The sequence below is a fragment of the Hylaeus volcanicus genome, chromosome 7 (assembly GCF_026283585.1).
Source record: "Hylaeus volcanicus isolate JK05 chromosome 7, UHH_iyHylVolc1.0_haploid, whole genome shotgun sequence".
NCBI classification, from domain to species: domain Eukaryota; kingdom Metazoa; phylum Arthropoda; class Insecta; order Hymenoptera; family Colletidae; genus Hylaeus; species Hylaeus volcanicus.
In genome coordinates this window covers 9,923,382-9,943,281 of record NC_071982.1, presented here as the reverse complement: position 1 = coordinate 9,943,281, position 19,900 = coordinate 9,923,382, and the positions used below count along the sequence as shown (strand labels likewise).

General features: G+C 33.5%; 1 protein-coding gene across 5 annotated transcripts in view; it reads right to left on the bottom strand.

Moving 5' to 3' along the window:
* LOC128880230 (protein Wnt-5b-like) overlaps positions 1-19,900 on the bottom strand; it is a 140,229-nt gene that overhangs the window by 54,518 nt on the left and 65,811 nt on the right. The window contains exon 1 of one of the 5 annotated variants that reach the window (XM_054130082.1): positions 4,002-4,020. The exons of the other annotated variants lie outside the window; for them this stretch is intronic. The gene's annotated coding sequence lies outside the window, so the exon portion shown is untranslated. Of the gene's footprint in view, positions 1-4,001; positions 4,021-19,900 lie in introns of those variants that run through there. 5 annotated transcript variants of the gene reach the window in all.

Below are 19,900 nucleotides of genomic sequence, written 5' to 3'. Positions count from 1 at the left end.
TATTTAATGATAGTGCCTTGTCAGCAATCAGTTCTATCAGATCAAACTTAGGATCAACTGAGAAAATTTGCTTAAACTTTACTAACGATAAATCTGATCTTTTATAATTTCGATGTTTCCATGGGAAAACTGACTTTCTTTCATATACGGTGCGAATAACGTTACCTTGAGGTAATTCGGATACATCTAACAGTGCCCAAGCATGTTCCTTGGCTTTATATCTACATATGAATTCTTCTTTGAATTTGTTACTAATTTCTTGAACCATTTTCTGATTTGTAAGTCTAACGGACGTAGCAATTTTCTTCAAAGCACTAGCTCCTTCTAGAGGCTCAATTGTTGGATGGCCCCATATTCTATAAAGTCCATACAGTTCGACAAGCAGCCTTTCATCTCGTTGCCAGATTATCTCGACAAGATTTTGAAGTCTGATGATTGCGTCTTGCATCTCGAATTTCTCTCCTAACACTAATCGACACAGAGCACAAAGTTCAAAGTTCAAAATCAAAGTCCGAAATGCACAAAGTTCCAAAGTCCAAAATCAAAATCCAAAAATGCACAAAATTTACAGCGGATGTCGGCCTTAAACTCCGGCACTGACTCAAAAATCGCGCGAATCCCACTTCTGAAGATTGTAGGAAGTTCAAATAAACGTTGCTCAATCCCGTGCAAAAGTATTTTATCCAAAGTCCTTCGGCGTGCATTCACTGCCAAAGCCAAACGCGAACTGCCTCGTGGCGAGACAGTCGCTAACAATCCGCATCGCCGAATATCGAGACAAGTGCTAGTCACTTGTCTAGGTCGGGCGCCAAAGGTACAGACTGTCCCCAAAAACGCCGACATAATACTGTCTATATTTGAGTTTTGTGTTAACTAGTAGAGTTGTGAAATTTCATCTACTAAAGAAAATTAAAATTTTTATATTTATTCCTGTTTTATTTATTTTATAATAATGTTCTCTTCCGAGGTGCATCGCTTTATTCGTCCTACCCTGTACAATACAAGAAAAACGCAACCTTTGTGGTTTCGAAATTCCGCAAACGTTCTGGTTTCGCTTGCTTAGTCCCTCCATTGAAATTTCGCTGTGCACACCGTGCAGATCTGAAACACCGTGTATATCCGCGTTTATCTAACCCACGCGATCGGACAGAATATTAGTCGGTATATAAAATGCATTTGTGATCACGACAGGAATGTAAATGGCGTACTTCAGCACGTCTCTCGCGGGGCCGGCCTCGAATTATCAGCAATAAAGTATCTCGCTGGCGTGTTGAACAAGACATGACCGGTGCGCCGCGCGCCGCGGCGGTAGTGCAGGCACCGCTACATTTGTTGCTGAATGAGCTGGTCGAGCCGCGACGCTGATCGTTGATCCTGCGCAGCTGGATGATAGCATGCTGGCTATAATGACCGTAAAAGATCGTTGGTCTAATATTAAAGGTGCGCATGACGTTCTACTGACCATTAGAGACCGAACGCAACAAAAGGAAACCAGCGCTGTTTCACGGAAACTCGACTCGGGTACAATTAGCTGCGATTTTCAGGGTCACCGTAACATCGTATTTATATATTTAAGGGCCTGTTCTCGGCCGTTTAAAACCTTCCACTACTGTTTCGCTATCTTGATATAGATTGTTAGAGCCGACTGGGTTAGAGTGTATTGGTACGTTTGTCATAAAATACAGCTCATTGTGCCTTATCATTTTATGTTTTCTGTTTGGTAATAGGCTGTGATTATAGCCAGATCATTTGGTTTCGAAAGAGCATATTATTGATTTCACTTTATAAATACAGCGGAGACTTCTGTATCCACGCTAATTGCACTAGTTTACAGCCACAATATATATTCGATGCCATAATTTTTTTCTTATGTATTTTGGCCTCCTGAACTCGAAAATCGTAATGAAAAATTTTTCTATGAATACGTTTTTTTTAATATAAATTTTTGAATTTTTTTTCGATTTTTTCTGAGATAACTTCACATTTTAGGCCATATCTCGAGTTAAAAGCGTCCGATTTGGTCGCGTAAGATGCCATATTGAAGGTAATCGAATTTCCAACAATTGCTTTTTGCATTGTTTTCCAATCGGTTCAATAGTTTAAGTGTTACGAGCCAATATATATGAGAACCTTCGATTTTTTCGGCTAAAATAGAACAAGAAAATTTCTTCCATCGCCATGCAAAAATAGAAACTGTCAAATTATGTCCAGTTTCTTATTGTCTACGTATAGACTGCACTTTTACGAAGAAACCAAGCTTTTATTGAAGAAAATCTATGAATAAATACCAAAGTTATGAACAATTGAGTAAAGGTGCAAAAATTCCAATTTTACTCTTGTTTTTGTATTTTTTTCCTGTTTATATAGAAAACGTTTATTTAATTCATTTCGATTAGAAATACGATTAGAAATAATTCAATTTTTCAATATTCTACTTCAACAGCAATTAGCATTATTAAGGAGAAAAATAGGTTTAGGTTTAAATAGCCCGAAAAGAAAAGTTGCAAGCTCAAAACGGAGGATATAAAGATGAAAAAGGATTGCTATAAGGTGGCGGAGTCGTTGATTAACAAATTCATAGTTTAAATCGATGCATTACTGCCTTGAACTTTCTGATTTCCGTATTTTCTTACCAAACGCGTTTTTTTCGACTTTTTCTGAGTTTGTTTACATTCTAGCCCAAAATCTTTTTAACCAATCATTTTAGAAATTAATAGGGTTTTTATATAATTAGACTCTATACGAATCTAAATTTAAAGTAATATCATTGTTTAAGGTATTTTTTTTATTATAGAAGAAGTTATGAAGTGACAAGATATTACGCTCTTTTGTTTAAACACCTTTAAAAATGCAATTTGCAATTTTCTAGAGGTTAGGTTCATATAGAAGAAAGAAATGCCTCTAAAGAAAATTTGAAACTTTATTGGTTTCGAACGAAAACTATAGCTTTCAAACTGTACACAAATTGTTATGTCTTATACTGTCCTTCGATGGGTGGCAGCCGATACCTTCTACATTTTCTGAGGAAATACTTCAACAAAATAACAATATTTATTTCAATATATGGATAAAGTATTCTCAAAGTTTTAATAAATTACATATATATTATAATATAATATAATATAATATGTTATATTTCTGAATCGCTAATATATATAATATAATGTATATATATAATATTATATATAATGTATATTATATATATTTAATAAATTATATATATGTTCCTTTCGTGAGAAAAAAATTGATACATATTATTAAACAAATATATTCCTAAAGATATTTCCCTTTTTAAACGAATTTGTCTAGATCTAATCCATATTAATCAGCTGGACAATATAATCGAGCTAATAAACAATTAAGATAAACGCTAAAAAAAATTAGATTTATTAACATCATTAAAAATAAGACAAGCTTCAGAATAATTAATCTTTTTCTCCGATTGTAAAATCGGAATTTAAGAATCTCTCTTTAAGAATCTCTTTTTATTACTGTATAACGAACTATTTATTAATCCTGTACAAAAATACAATTTTCACAAAACAGAAACAACAAAAACGCCAGATAAAAATATGTATAGTATAGTATACAAGTTTTGTAAAATTACACATTCATCTAGAATGAATTACTATGAAATTGTCGCTTCAACATTGTCAGTGACGTTTTTATCATATTTTAAATGAAAAAATCTGTGAACGATGGCGATATAAAAATAAACAGGTTTAATTAAATACTAGGTAATGGAACAAAAGAAAATAAGGGCAATAATAATAAAAAGACCAAGTAATAATTGCACTAATTAATACGATAATAAGATAAAATCTCACAAAATAGCGTCATACGATTAAACTTTTCTTTAAATTGACCTATTATTATTTAATGGAAACCATCTAGAAGCAACTGTAAGCTCCGACGAATTATCGTTGTGCGGAAGTTTTTGATATTTATTACAACGAAAATAACGAAAGATCGCTGTAAAAAGTTAAACATAATTTCATTACTTTATTACACGGTTCGGCCGTGTAAAGAAGCGCAAAAGCAGTCTGCCGTCACCTGACCAGGAAACATTATCGTAACTTCGCCGCCGATAAACCTACTGAAATTCTGCGATACACGTTCGCCTGGCCGTTGGTTCCCGAGTAGAGAGGAAAGCCAGGAATTGATACAAGCGGACGGGACGACGTTAACATCGCGCTTTAATTCCTGTTAGAGTCGTAATTACCCACTCGATTCAGAAATATAACATTAAAGTTTGCTTTTGTGAAAAATGTCATGAAAAATTTATGGTGATTGTGGACTTGCAATTAGACACACGTTTTAGAATCGTAACCATTCAGGAAAAATGGAATGTATGTGTTATATTGTGGATTTGAAATGATCGGTTGGGTAGAAATAAAATTGGACGCGGTTACAGAAACGAACGAATTTTAATAACTTGTCGGTTAAATAACGAACGAACGATTGGCGGATTTACGCCTCGAGCAGAACACCTTGTTTCAACGTGGTGCCGCATTGTTTCCTTATGCACGCAATTCGGACGAGCTATACAGGGTGTCCCAAAAATGGTGGAGGTTCTTGAAAGGGCTGGTTCGGGAGGTGATTTGAAACAACTTTTTACTTAGCGAAAATGTTGTCCGAGGCTTCGTTAGGGAAATATTAACGGAAAACCCCGACCAATCAGAGCGCGAGTATTCCCGGTGGAGCGGAGGCTACGCGCTAGGCGGCCGCGCTCATACGCTACCGCGGCCGCTACAACGGTATACGCGCGCTCTGATTGGTCGGGGTTTTCCGTTAATATCTCCTCAACGAAGCCTCGGGCAACATTTTCGCTAAGGAAAAAGTTGTTTCAAATCACCTCCCAGAATCATCCCTTTCATGGACTTCCAACATTTTTGGGACACCCTGTATACATATCAGTGTGAAAATTGGTAAAATTATGTTGTTTCACAAGTAGCCCGCGGATCTACACTCTCTGTCCCATAACTAACCGGAATGGCTTTGAAAATAAGAGAACTAATTAAAAAATCTTGACATAAACATTTTGTTTATTCAAAATATTTTCCCTCAGCCGGAATACAACGATTTGCACGTTCATAAAGTGCATCAAATGACTTGTTTCATATTGTTCGTCGTTGTTTGTTGAATATCTTCAACTGATGTAAAGCGGCTTCCTTTCATCGCCAAATGCAATATAGGGAATAAAAAATAATCGCTGGGATCCAAATCGGAAGAATATGGAGGATGTTGAAGTAAAAAAATTTGTTTTTTGGTAAAAAAAAATCGGTGATGATTGATGATCAATTGGTGCTATAGTTGTGCACCCATGAAATATCTATATTACTATCATTAGTTGTCTTAAATAAATGTTATGTTCGCCATTTTATCATTGCTATAATATATTAGGTTGTCCCAAAAGTTGCTTTCGCTTTATTAACAAGTAATACATGCACAATATTTTATGTTTTATGTTACATTACTGAATTGTGCACGATTCATTTTGCTCCATTACTCTTACAACATGAATATCTATGAAATTAGATTGTCTATTTATATAAACACGACCACATAAAATAATTGAGTGCAACTCGCGAAAGAAACTTTCGGGACAACCTAATATATTTTGCCTCTTTCACATGATACTATTAAAAATTAGAAAGTTCTCCAACTTATTTGCTCTTTTGGAATCTGTGACTGAGGAAAAATTAAAAGTTATTTTTCTTTATAAATAAATGGTAAGTTTACTTTAGAAAGGCACAGAATTCATTTCTACACTTCATACTTTATTTACATAGATCAGCGAGAATAATAGAAAATTCATAGATATTACACAGTTAGTAGTTACAAATAAACAAACCTTTTTATTCATTAAGGTTTAAAGAAATTGGAAACAGTTATGAAATTTCAACCATTGAAGCTAAAAAAATATGTAACTAAACAAAAATGTAGCGCAGTAAATAATTTAATCGACAGACTAAGGAAAACCTTAGGAAGAGAAAATCAAATAATTTGTACATTAAAATAAAGCATTCCTCGTTTGTCAACCATAATTGATAATAATGAAAAACATACAAAATAGTATAGTACACGTACAGGTACATATATCTATATATAATCATAGAAACTTACTATTAACGATATTTTAGTCCAGATAGTTTCGTCACTTGCTTCAATGTTTTAAATATGATACCTTATATTTTATTTAAATTCTTGATTTTTTAAATTTTATTATTTTAAATGATGTACGTATTTATAAAAAACTCATTGCTGTTATACTATATAGTTTTAATTTTTTAAATTATAATGTTCTTTTTCGACTCCCTAACCTTTAAACTTTGTTTTGTCAGCCACTATAGATATATTAATCCAGGCTGACATTAATTTCTACATACTGTCACTGATAATAAGTACATACATATGTAGCAAGCCTTGTCTGTTACCTGAAATTGCGAAAAATATATTTCTGTAAATATATTTCTGTAAGTAGGTATTGGAATTAAAAAGAATATAATATGCTCCCGGTGGATGAAGTGTTAATATGACTTGGCGGTCATGTCTGTCCATTAGGCGTTCTTTCTACTTGCGATAGTGTGTGTTGCATGGAAGATGGGAGAAATTAAAAGTAACAGTTACTGTGTTGTTAATAAATTTGATTAAACTACCGAAGATCTCCAATGTAATTCTTCGTGCAGTGAAACATGATACAGTGAATTTCGAGAATAAGATTTTTATTTAAACATGTTATATAACAGGTAATGAACTCTACTTATACCTTCATAATCTTGAACTGATGCGAACGTGTCCCGTGAAAGTTAAAATTTAAATATGAAAGAGACACTGATTGGACATCGCTGCGTAATACAAGTTTTACTTTCTCGGTGCATACGCACAAAAACTAAAATTAGTATTTAATTATGCGTCATTTGTTAACGTATAATTCTTCGCAATTCTATAAAAATGAAAGGCTGAATAGACTTTGTGTCATATTAATGTAAAAAACGAGATCGATACTAAAACGCCAAATTGTAACAATTATTTTCTTTATATGTGTAGAATTAATCGATATGCAGCTTTGTGTGGTTCGATAAATGTTGAAAATTCCAGATGGAAACGTTAATTTTGTCTAAACCACGTATATAATCTATAAACAATGTTAAACTTGTTTTTTAAATATTTAAATATACATTTTTGTTTGCTATTTCATCTAACACTTTTATATTATCTACTTCGTATATAGCTTTTATCTCCAAACAAAAACACTGCTTTCGCTTACTTTATTTTCATGGTACTGCAAATTGAATTCTTTTTGTTCTATCTATTTCATTAACATTAATTTTTCTTGCAACAATGTGTACTTCAATTGTAAAATAAATATTTGTAAAAATGATACTTGTTTAACATTTAAAAAGAATGTTCTTTAAGAATCTCTTTTTATTACTGTATAACGAACTATTTATTAATTCTGTACAAAAATACAATTTTCACAAAACAGAAACAACAAAAACGCAAGATAAAAATATATACAGTATATATGTATAGCATAGTATACGAAATAGTTTTGTAAAATTATTCTCAAATCTAGATAGCTTAGAATTCTTGGCAATAGAACGCTAAGAAACATCTCGAGTTGCTGGTAAATACCAGAAAAAAAGGCCTCGAGTGCAAAGGGCTAAAATTCAATCTCAAAAGTTATCACACATTCATCTTTAATGCAACTCCATTGTTGGAACAGACTATTTACAACTCCAAGAGTAACAGATCCATTTAGATATTCCTCTTTTAGGTCTCGGCCAAGTGCACTGGACTATTTTCGTCCCACAAAGTTCTTGGGACTAATTTCCGACAACTTATGTTGACATTTTCTCTGTACTCGACGCCGCGAGATTATCTCGCCAGATGATCCTACAGGGGTTGCAAAAATCTACCGGTTGATGTTCCAACAGCATCACCGTCTCGACAATACTCAGTCTTCATCGTTCCAACTGTAACCCGTTCCCCATTTCTCTAAAGAGTATTGTGCCAACTCAAGAAATGCAGCAACACAACTTCATTTTTTTAAGATGGTTTGGTAAAAAATGATAATAGTTCCATAGACATATGAAAGTATAGACCGAGCATAAACTGCTACTACAGGGTGTCCCAAAAATGTTGTAATTACTTGAAAGAGGTGGTTCGGAAGGTGATTTGAAACAACTTTTTCCTTAGCGAAAATGTTGTCCGAAGCTTCGTTGAGGAGATATTAACGGAAAACACTGACCAACCAGAGCGCGAGGATGCCAGTGAAGCGCCCGCGGTAGGCGTGGCCTAGGCGTTAGGCGACCGCCCTCCGCCGGTTACTCGCGCTCTGATTGGTCGGGGTTATCCGTTAATATCTCGTCAACGAAGCCTCGGACAACATTTTCGCTAAGGAAATAGTTGTTTCTAATCACCTCCCGAACCACCTCTTTCAAGGTGTTACAACATTTTTGAGACTCCCTGTATAGGGAAGGGGGGGTTTGATATTCGGGGTGTTGAAGGGCACCCGTCTAATGTCGATTTATTCCGACAAGCTCGCCAGTATTCGGCTCACATTTCACATGTACACATACCGTACTGTGAATGAAAGACATATGAAGATATATTAGGTTGTCCCAAAAGTTTCTTCCATTTCATTAATAAGAGTAATAGATACACAATATTTTATGTCTAATGTTACATTATTGAATTGGGTACGATTCATTTGGCTCCATTACTGTTACAACATTAACATTTAAGAAATTAGCTTGTCTATTTATATAAACACTGCCACACAAGGTAACTGAGTCCAAGTCGCGGAAGAAACTTTTAGGACAACCTAATATATAGGCTGAGGCTTTATACGACGGGTAACTGATAATCAGTGATCCTCAATCTGTTTTTTTCTAAAAGTTGAAACTAATATTAACCATTCTGTACAATATTGAGTTTCTGTTTATTAACATCTATGAATGTAGATTTCCCAATACCATATATTCTTGCTTATTTCGTTGCACTTTCACTCCTTTCAAGATCTTTAGTTATTTTATATTTCTCTTCAATAGTTCAAACCACACAAAAAAAAAAAAAGAAATAAGTAGTTTTCGAACTACTTAACATTATGGCAAAGTCTTATTTCAATATTCCTTGCAATTTCGATAAAAAAAAAATTCTAGAATATTGCTAACTTTTACCCTTAAAATAATAATACACTTTCGTTTTCTGGATTCGTTAATCCAAATTATTTTATATTTCTCTTCGATAGTTCAAATCACACAAAAAAAATAGAAATAAGTAGTTTTCGAACTATTTAACATTATGGAAAAATCTTATTTTAATATTCTGTGCTATTTTGATAAAAAGAAAAATTCTAGAATATTGCTAATTTTTCAGACGTTCAAACAAGAACGCTCCCTTAAAATAATTTGCTGTTTTCTGAAGAATTAATTCCGAGTCTTGGAACTTTGAATGATTTGCAAATACGTCATCTTCGCCAGATGCTCTTTCATTACGAACCCGATAATCCTGGCAAGCGCGTGTATACACATTTTAAAGTTATATCGCATTTACTACGGCATTGAACGTTACCTGCTGGATGATACGGGCATTATAGGATTTCAGTAGGTTTACCGGCGGCAAAGTTATGATACCCCCAGTCCGGTGGCGGCAAACTGCTTTCGCAGTTCGTTCCGAGCAGAGGTGTTGTATGGAAAGATGGTAAAATGATACGGAGAGCTGGGTACTGAATTGAAGGAATAAAATTCTTTTAATTGCGCCGCTAGTGGCTGTTAAATTCGAGAGGAAAATATTTGATAAGAAAGTATAAGTAGGTGCGTAATTCTCATCAAGAGTCTCAGTCTTTACCAAAGAGAAACCTGTACTACGTCTCGTGGAGATACGTTATTACACTTTGTGTCTCCTTTTCTGATTTTATGCTCTGTGTAAATTAAATTATGCCAGCAACAATTGAAACAACTGCTTGCTTCTTAATCTTTATGAAAATTGCGTTTAGCCACTGGAAGCTTGGCATTTGCTGACAATAATATTTCGACCATGTTCTTGATACTTTTCCTGAATAAAATAATTTTTGGCAAAGAAATATAACCGACTTCATAGATACTATTGCTTAAAAGTATGAAATAATTTCTATTTCCTGTATGTTAAATTATGTTAAATAACCTTTTCGTAGCCCGCGCAAAATTAAAAATTACTTACATTCAAAATTACCAAACTTGGTTTATCATTACGTCCGAGTGACAAAACATACACCCTTAAATTATTACTATGATTATACTGTACAGGGTGAGTCCGAAGAAACAGAACACCTAAATATCTCCGTTACATTTCGTTGTACAAAAAAACTTCTTAGGACAAAGTTACATTATTTGAAGGACCACATGTAACGGTGTAAGGAAAAAAAATTTCAAGGTCTTTTTTTTTATATAAAATTTCAAGGTCATCGATGTTTTTTTAAATGGAATGATATATTTTTGTTAACGTAATGTTGTAGCTGACAAAGTAACGAATTCATCCATGTACTACAATATGACCTACAGATGACCTTCAACCCAGAAAAATGGAATAAATAAAATTCAACGTGTAAGATTCATTTGCTTTATTCAGCAAATTTTGCTTTATTCCTGTTACGCAAAATGTTCAAAAATATTCCCTTTAGCTGCTATACATTTATTTAGCCGTGAAGTTACAGAACGTACTGCTGTGTAATTCATTTCTGAGGGAATCGACGCACAAGCCCTGACGATTCTTTCTTTCATGTCGTCTACAGTGGTTGGTGGTTCTTGATAAACATCGTCTTTCAGTTTTCCCCATAGATAGAAATCAAGGGGCGTAAGGTCTGGTGAGCGAGCTGGCCATAATACGGGTCCTGTTCTGCCAATCCAACGATTTGGAAACTTGTTATTTAAGAATTGTGTTACGACACGGGAAGAATGAGCTGGACATCCGTCATGCTGATACCACATATCTTTACGAATGTCCAAGGGTGTATTTTCCAGAAGAAATGGTAACGATTCTCGTAAAAATGCAATGTATTTATCTGCACTTAATGTTCCGGTGAGAAAGTGAAACCCAATTATTTGGTTGTTTAAAATTCCGCGCCAAACATTGACAGACCATGGTCTTTGTTTGTCGACTGTCTGTAACCACCGCGGATTTTCAGATGACCAATAATGCATGTTTTTTAAATTTATCTGCCCGTGATTCGTAAACGAAAAAATGATCTATCGTTTATCAATTGCCTCAATCCCCACTGATAAAAGTTTACACGATTTACAAAGTCTCTACCATGTAGTTCTTGGTGAATATTCACATGAAAGGGGTGAAATTTTTGTTCATGGAGTATTTGCACTACACATTTTTGACTAATACCACTTTTTCGTGCGATTTGCCTCGTACTAGTATGACGGTTTGTATCCACTGCTGCCGAAACATTAATTGTGTTTGTTTCATTCCTTACAGTCCTCGCCTTCGTACATTTTTTATTTTCAACACTACCAGTTTCACGGAATTTATTTATCAAATTGAAGTAAACGGAAACTGATGGACAATTACGATTAGGAAATTGGTCTTTGTACAACCCCACTGCTTCTCTTAAACACTGTCGACTTTCTCCATAAATGAAAATCATATCAATTTTATCTTCTTTCGGGTAACGCATCGTGAAACGTACATCGATAAGCTGATAGATTGGAAATCTTAGGAAACATTAGAATTAGAAATCAGAGAGCAAGAACGTCTTCAGACTGATCACCAGTTGTAAACACGAATGTGTACAAACACATAGATAAAGGTATATCATAAATGTCTTCCTGTCAACACCGAATCTGTTATTATGTTGTGTATTGCGATACATTTGAATGTATAGCAGCTCAAGTCAATATTAATTTGAATATTCAAAATATTTTGAACATTTTGCGTAACAGGAATAAAGCAAATGAATCTTACACGTTGAATTTTATTTATTCCATTTTTCTGGGTTGAAGGTCATTCGTAGGTCATATTGTAGTACATGGATGAATTCGTTACTTTGTCAGCTACAACATTACGTTAACGAAAATATATCATTCCCTTTAAAAAAACATCGATGACCTTGAAATTTTATAAAAAAAAAAAGACATTGAAAATTTGTTCCCTTACACCGTTACATGTTGCCCTTTAAATACACCCTATACATTAACATTATTCAATGTCGTCACCTCCATCAAATACTATCCTAAACCTACTCAGACAGTATTTCCATAGAGAGAAAGTATACATATACATTAGCAGTAACCAATATTCCCACTCCAGCACCCGCAAAAAAGAATGCCCTAAACCTACTCAGACAGTATTTTCGTGTAGATAGTATATACATTATCTGTATGCAATATTGTCACCCCGCATCGGCACAACAAATACATCAAACTCTCTCAGACAGTATTTCCACGTAGACAGTGTACATGTACATACATTAACAGCATTCAATATTACCGCCCTCACCAAAAACTAACTCAAGCAAGAATTACAAATTTTTCATTTTTCGCGGACTACGAAAAGGTTATTTAGCATAATTTAAAATAAAGGAAATAGAAATTAAGTCATACTTCTAATCAATTATATCTAGAACTGGTGAGTATTCATATCAATTAGCTAAACATTATTTCATACTTTTGTAAGGATATGTATTTCGAGGTTCGGCGTAAAACTGTCAAAATTCAAAGACAACAGACAACATTTTAGAGACAAAATCAAGTCGCGATACAAAATACAAAATGAATGACTAATCAATAAATTACTAACACAAACATAACTGACAACTCTAAAACGTATAAACATACGTAGTGGTTTTAAATATTAACATTCATCTAACATTCGCGTTACAATACATTACAATTAACATTCATCCAACATTCACATTACAATACATTACACTTTATAGTGCAGTTTTAATATTGTTTCAAAGTCGGTTATATTTTTTTTCCAAAAATTATTTTATTATACGCAGTAACATACAACTGATACCATTGATCTGGGAACGTGGGACCTTTCGCCACTTTCATAATGAACGGCTCAATTGATCTATGGAAAACGTCAGCCAGGAGAAGAGGGAACCTTTCACGTACGAATCTGTGTGACACAGTGACACAATAATTCGTGTAACGGTCAGGAGGCAGTGCGATAAAACGCGAACAAACATCAAGCCAGCGAGCCTCGTTAAAAGTGTCTGGCAATTAATCTGTTCCGGGTCTGGTAAATCATCTCTGGTTCAGTGGTCCTCCAGTGGAAGTCGTAGGTTGCGATCGATGTTATGATATACAGGGTGAGGCACCTAAGACCAGCCACCTGAATTACTTGGCTGCTATTGGTGATAGGAAAAAGTGCGTCGGACCAAAACTATTTGTTTTCAAGGGGCGATGGTGTCTAAAGTCTATATAATCATAGTAATAATTTAAGGATGTATGTTTTGTCACTTGTACATAAAGTTAAACCAAGTTTAGTAATTTTGAATGTAAGTAATTTTTAATTTTGCGCGGGCTACGTAAAGGTTATTTAACATAATTTAATATAAAGGAAATAGAAATTGCGATATCATCCTATGTTAGCAGTTTTTTGATAGGTGGAGGCGTCAAGGAGACATGCAGGTCATCTCTGTTTTTTTAAATGGAACGGTATGTTTTTTGACCTACATTCATAGAGTACTTCTAGAGTACTTCAAGACGAATACAATGATCTATTGGGAAGGTCATTTATGGCCTGGGTTAAGCTAATTATGATGGAAAATAACTTACTTTGAAAAAATGGTCAAGCACCGTTGATTTATTTGTCTAACAGTAATACACGACTAATGCAAGTGTTCAAAACGGTGACATTGAACACTGATGCATGCTCTGAAGCATTGCTTTGCATTGAATTTCAGTTGGGTTTATCGCGGCACAAGCTTTTCTTATACGCTCTTTCATATTTTCTTTAGTTGTTTATTGTTCTTTGTACACTTGCTACTTTAATGTTTCCCCCAAATAGAAGTCCAGAGGCGCTAAATCTGGAGTACGTGCGGGCCGTTTATGATATCCTGTACGACCAACCGAACGATCTCAGAATCTCACGTTGACGAATTGACTAATTACACTAGTTTACAGCCAAAATGTACATTCAATGCCACAATTTTTTTCTTATGTATTTTGGCGTATTAAACTCGAAAATCGCAAGAAAAATTTTTTCTATGGATAGGTTTTTTTTATATGAATTTTTGAATTTTGTTTTCGATTTTTTTCTGGCATACCTTCACATTTTAGGCCATATCTCGAGTTAGAAACGTCCGATTGGGTCGCGCAAGACGCCATTTTAAAGGTAATCGAATTTCCAACCATTATTTTTTACATTATTTTCCAATCGGTTCAATAGTTTAAGTGTTACGAGTTAATATATATAAGAAACTTTGATTTTTTTCGGCTAAAATAGAACACGAATATTTCTTCCATCGCCATGGAAAAATAGAAATTGTCAAATTATGTCCAGTTTCTTATTGTTTACGTATAGATCGCACTTTTACGAAGAAATCAAGTTTTTATCGAATAAAATCTATGGATAAATACCGGAGTTAGGATCACTTGAGTAAAGATACAAAAATCCCAATTTTACTCTGTTTTTGTATTTTTTTCCTATTTGTATAGGAAACATTTATTTAATTAATTTCGATTAGAAATAGTAGTAGTCTTCCAACATTCTTTCATCCCAATATCCTTGATAGCGCTGCTCAATAGTTTTGATATCTTGGTGAAACCTTTCGCCGTGTTCGTCACTTACATCGCCAAGATTCTCCGGGAAAAAATCCCAGTGAGAATGTAAAACATGAATGTTGAGCGACATATTTACGCTTGTTGAAATTAAAATTGAAATTAAATGTACAAATTTGTCCATTTTGTCAAATCAAATAGAATAACAATATATATTTCATACCCATTTTTGCATAATTTATTAGCAACTCTTCAACAACTTCTTTATAATTGATACTCTGCCGAGCCAGAAGCCCTAAACTATTGAGCAGCGCTATCAAGGATATTGGGATGAGAGAATGTTGGGAGACTAGATTTGGTTCCTCATCCGAGAAACGAACCTAACGAATAACAGGAGACAAAGTAAAGGTCGAAATTATTTCTAATCGAAATTAATTAAATAAATGTTTCCTATATAAATAGGAAAAAAACACAAAAACAGAGTAAAATTGGAATTTTTGTATCTTTACTCAATTGTTCCTAACTCCGGTATTTATCCATAGATTTTATTCGACAAAAGCTTGTTTTCTTCGTAAAAGTGCAGTCTATACGTAGGCAATAAGAAACTGGACATAATTTGACAATTTCTATTTTTCCATTTTTGGAAAATAATGTGAAAAGCAATTGTTGAAAATTCGATTACCTTCAATATGGCATCTTGTGCGACTCAATCGGACGTTTCTAACTCGAGATATGGCCTAAAATGTGGAGGTATCTCAGAAAAAAATCGGAAAAAATTCAAAAATTCATATAAAATACCTATCCATAGAAAAATTTCTTCTTGCGATTCTCAAGTTTAGTAGGTCAAAATACTTTTTTTTTTTTAAACTAGTGTTATCCGTGGTGAATGAGCAGTACATCCATCTCGTTGGAACCACATACAGTAGGTGTAGAATGTATTCGTACACGGATCAATTTCCCAAAAAACTTTTGTGTGAAATTGTAGTTTCTTAACTTCTTTTTTTTATAATCAATGATATTTTACATATTCTCGGAAATCTCTAAGATAGATATAGTCCAAACAACATTTACTAGTTAATATAATTTGTGAAATTACCAAAAAAAAATGCGAAAAGTGGGTAAAAATACAGAAGCAATAAGTATTTGTACGATTCTTATGACGAACCATTTACAGTAGAGTTTCTAACGTAAATATATTAGTTTATTGCTCCGTACGAATTAGAAAACATCAAATTTCCAGTAAAGTATTGTACTTTTAAAAAATGGCTCTAATAGAGAAATTGAAGAAGATCTCACTTCGAATAACTAATAATTTACTTAATTTAATCCTTAGAAAAGTTACAATAATTATGAAATTAAAAGGAAATCCCACGAAGGAAGTATTATATACTTGTAAATTAATGTAAATTTCTTTTTTTTAATGAAGTTTTAAATATTAAACAGTTGTGCGAATACTTATTACTTCAATATTTCTATCGATTAATTGTTTTTTTCTTGTTAATTTCGCAATTTACATAAATAGCTATTTTTTTTTTGTACTCTATCTATTCTAGAGATTTCCGAGAATGTGTAGAATGTCATTGTTTATAAAAAATAAGTTAATAAATTACAATTTTACATAGTTATTTTTGGAAATTTATACGTATACGTGTAACGAATACTTTCTACACCCACTGTAGTTTGCCGTATGTGAAGCGGAATATCTTCCAGCAGGTGTGGCAAAATTTCCGTTAAAATGTCTTTATATGAAATAATTTCAACAACCAGAGACGGTAAGGAAATGTTCGACCATTTCCTCAAAGTAAATTATTTTCCATCATAATTGGTTTAATACAGGCCATAAATGACCATCCCAATAGGTCATTGTATTCGTCTTGAAATACTTTATCAGAATGTAAGTAAAAAAACATACCGTTCAATTTAAAAAAACAGAGATGACCTTCATATCTCCCTGACGCCTCCACCTATCAAAAAACTAGTAACATAGGATGATCAGCCCCTCGAAACCAAATAATTTTGGTCTGACCCATTTTTTCCTATCACCAATAACAGCCAAGTAATTCAGGGGGCCGGTCTTAGGTGCCTCACCTTCGAGGATCACCTTGACCGGGACTATGCTACCTAATCTGAACGTAGAATTTTCGTAGAGGTTTCTATTTAAAATAACAAAGTTGACCTTTAAATGACCTTGAACGTGACCCCCAAGGTCAAAGGTAAAGTCATGAGAATATTTCTCCCTCGAAATTGAGCAACCTTTGTTTGAAACATTTCTCGTTAACTGCTATAGTTACCGAGAAATTCTACTGGGAAATTTAAAATGGTCCACCCTGTAGAAAGACATCGAACAACATAGAACTATACAGAACAACATTAAACAAAAATGAACAACAATGAACAACAATGGACGACATTGAATTACAATAAATGACATTGAAAATCATTGAACTACATTGAATGACAATAAATGACATTGAAAATCATTGAACGACATTGAATGACAATAAATGATAATGTAATGTAATGTTCAAAAAGATTTCCATTTTGTTGAATGTATAAGTCATTCATAAGTCAAGAACATGACCTCCAAGGTCAAAGGTAAAGTCATGAGAATATTTCCCCCTCGAAATTGAGCAACTTTTGTTTGAAACATTTCTCGTTAACTGCTACAGTTACCGAGAAATTCTACTGGGCAATTTAAAATGATCCACCCTGTATATATTCACGTATCTCTCTTCGTGACGCATCTGTGTACGTTTGTCTCAACGAGCGAAGTTTATTGAACGATGTTGATTGACACTGCGCATATCGATTCTTTGCTAACGAGATCCTAGTACTCGAAACTTTACGGGTTGATTTGACGCTCCGTTTGGAGAGTAAAGAATGGAATTTTAGCCCTCAGATTTATAATTCTTTATAAAATCAAATTTATTCAAATTAAACAGCAACGAACTTCTGTTTACAGTGCAGAAAAGGATTTATTTTATGATTGATAAAATGTGCATGATAACGAAAAATAGTTTAATGTAATTGTATGCATATACACCCACCCTTCTGATTTTATACACGATCTGTCTAAAAAGAAACCGAACTTTTGCTTATAAAAAGAAGAAAGTACAAGTAAAGTTTTTACACACACGTTTATTTACTCAAAATAATCTTCCTCTGCGTCAATACAGCGTGTAGACCGCGTAATTAACATTTCGAAGGACCTTTGCAGCTCCTGTTTTGGTACCCCGTTTAGTACGGCGCAAACTGGGCGAAATCGAGCAAATCTGTGTCAAAATCGTAGAACTCTTGACAGAAATGAGATAGAGCAATGATCCTTGGGTGAAATTAACACGTTGACTGCCAGAGAAATATTCATGAAAATTTCTGCTAGAATTAAATATTATTCAGACTATTGGAGACTACATAATCAAACATCTGTCGTGGTATTTATTTTTATAACTTCATCAAAATACACGAATTTCATTTAAATTCATTCCCTTTGAAGCTTAACTTTCAGAATTAATTTTGTTAGTTCTTCAATGAAATGCACTGTCACCCACATATGGGTGACGTGGCGATCAACGTGTTAAAGCTGAAACTTCACAGATTAAGGGAAAAATATAGAGAAAGTGATGCGGGCAATGTTTGACCTTCAAAATTTAGGTTGAACTTCCACTTTTTCACCAAAATCTAATTCAGCTCCTAAATCCAAATTTTTTTATAACTTGCCACACATGATTTCTTATAGATTTTGACATGCCGAATTCAAATCTGACCGCGAAATTTGTCTAGCATTTCAGGAAGTTGTCAGAAGAAAGCGATTTAAATGAAAAAATCGTTTAGAATTGTGTTTTTTTTTTCGTTCAAATATCATAACAATACTAATATAAATATTTATTTATATAGAATATCAAATAATAAATATTAATAAAATAAAATGTTAATCCTAAATAATGCTGTACGATAGTAATAGTGTCCTAGGTTTAAATCTCGTCACTACTCGACGCACAATCTTTCTAAATATACATTTTTCCATATTTATGGTCAACTTATTTATGCTTACTTGATTATCATACATATTTATATAGATATCAATATTTGAAAATGATGAATAATGTATTAGCTTTCTTTACAATTTTAAAACTTCATTAAGGATTTTGTTATATTTCCAAGCAAGTCTAAAGGCTGGTTTTAGTCTCATTGGATTCGACAGAGATTTGTGATTACAATCCAAAAGAGAACTTTTCTGAGTTTGTCCGAATATGAGTTTTATAACTAGTTTAGTACTAACCGGCAAGCAGCATTTTACGTGTGCTTGTGCGTTCGTCGCCTTTAGTGGTCTCCGCGAGATTCCTCTGCGGAACTACATGTTTACATAAAACATAAAAAAACATATGACATCCCACTCATGTCAAAATAGTAGGAGGAATAGGTTATTAGATATTTTTAATAAGCAATATATTTTACCGACTCAAAAATATCATTAATACTTGTTCAAGAACGAATACAAACGTATAAGAAGATAAATGTATCACCAGAAATAAAACAATTTATTGCAGAAAGGTAAGTAAATTCAAAAGCATGAATTCTTGCTCAACTTCATCCATAAATAAGAGTGTAATTATGGAAAAATGTAGATTTAACTTAAAATATACAAAATTGCAGCCAGATGACTGAAGAAAGTGGGAGTGAAGATCGTGCGTCGAGCGGTGACGAGATTTAAACCTAGGACACTATTACTATCGTACAGCATTATTTAGGATTAACATTTTATTTTATTAATATTTATTATTTGATATTCTATATAAATAAATATTTATATTAGTATTATTATGATATTTGAACGAAAAAAAAACACAATTTTAAACGATTTTTTCATTTAAATCGCTTTCTTCTGACAACTTCCTGAAATGCTAGACAAATTTCGCGGTCAGATTTGAATTCGGCATGTCAAAATCTATAAGAAATCATGTGTGGCAAGTTATAAAAAAATTTGGATCTAGGAGCTGAACTAGATTTTGGTGAAAAAGTGGAAGTTCAATCTAAATTTTGAAGGTCAAACATTGCCCGCATCACTTTCTCTATATTTTCCCCTTAATCTGTGTAGTTTCAGCTTTAATTTTATCCAAGGATCATTGCTCTATCTCATTTCTGTCAAGAGTTCTACGATTTTGACACAGATTTAGTCG